The following is a 1,224-nucleotide window of genomic DNA, read 5'->3' as shown; positions in this document are numbered from 1 at the left end:
GACCGCTTACCCTGATCCCCCGGGGCACGAAGCTCCTGACGGGGACAAGGTTCCCAATTGGTCCTCCTGGCCAAAAGGCCTGGTGGACCACCGTTCCCTATGCCCAGCCGAAGCCGGACATCCAGTACTAGGCAAGGAGGCTCTCCCGAAGAAGAGCCTCCTAGGGATCAGGGGAGGAAGGAACCGTATGGCCACACATCCTCCCCCTAGACTTCAGGGTAGGCCCGAGGACCCACACCCTCCATCCGTGAAAAACACACACATAAGTAAAGTAAAAAGTGACAAAACGTGGGAGTGCATAATAAATAAGATAAAGATAAAGTAAAGAAAAAATAAAAAAGTGGTACCGTGTCGAATTGTGCACAGACCAGGCCCTGAGGCCCGTAGCAAAAATTACCCTGGACTTAGCCAAAAGACCTGGTCCTTAGGGCGCTGTGCAAAAAGAGGTGAAAAACAGTGGCCATGTGTCAACTTCACACCGTGGGGTCCCACACCCAAGTGTTACTAGTGACACCCCTGAGAGCGTCTTCCCCAGGGGGCACTGAGTTTGCGGACTTTTTGCGTCCCCAGCCCCTGGCCAGACCAAGGTAGATCCGTCCAAATCAGGAGGTACTGGGTCTTTCCAGTCTTCCCAGAGGAATTACTCCCGGGGCCCCAGCTTAACTCGTGGCGCTCCCCGGTTTCTGTCCCTCCGGTACTAGCCTTCCGGACCCCCATCATACCAGTGAGGGTACTATACAACAACCATCCCCGCAAAGCTAGAATGGTCGGGAGCACCCCCACTGGACACTGATAAGAACAGATACTACACTTGATCTTAGCCAAAAGGCCGAGAAGCGATGAAATCTACTCCTGAACACAAGTTTGGTGCGCTCAAAAAAACGACTGAAAACTCAACTGCCTGTAAACGACGATGTGTACATGGACACATAGGAGAACATTAGGGAGAGTTCGGGGGCTGCTGAAAAAAATGCTCAACAGCTCCCAGGGGCGGACTGACTATTCGAGCACTCGGGCACTGGGTCAGTAGGGGGCCCCATGAGATGCCCCTGGTACCTTTTCATTGTTTTTTTCATAGGCTTTTTTGGGTGTGGGTGAGGACACATTTAATAAATGAATTTGGACTCTTTAGCTTCTGATCTGGTGCTCCTTCTATATATGCACCAGGGGCGGACTGACCATTTGGAAACTCGGGCACTGCCCGGAGGCCCAGGGTCAGTAGGG

At 52.6% G+C, this 1,224-nt stretch overlaps 1 pseudogene; it reads right to left on the bottom strand.

Moving 5' to 3' along the window:
* Window positions 1–725: 725 nt before the first annotated feature.
* Window positions 726–841, bottom strand: LOC149427632 (U2 spliceosomal RNA; annotated as a pseudogene).
* Between the last annotated feature and the right edge of the window lie 383 nt (window positions 842–1,224).

This window comes from Staurois parvus, unplaced genomic scaffold, assembly GCF_062004578.1.
Source record: "Staurois parvus isolate SC_StPar_1 unplaced genomic scaffold, SC_StPar_1.0 ptg003601l, whole genome shotgun sequence".
In the NCBI taxonomy this organism is placed as follows: domain Eukaryota; kingdom Metazoa; phylum Chordata; class Amphibia; order Anura; family Ranidae; genus Staurois; species Staurois parvus.
The sequence above is the reverse complement of the archived record's forward strand: the minus strand, read 5'-3'. Positions and strand labels throughout refer to the sequence as shown.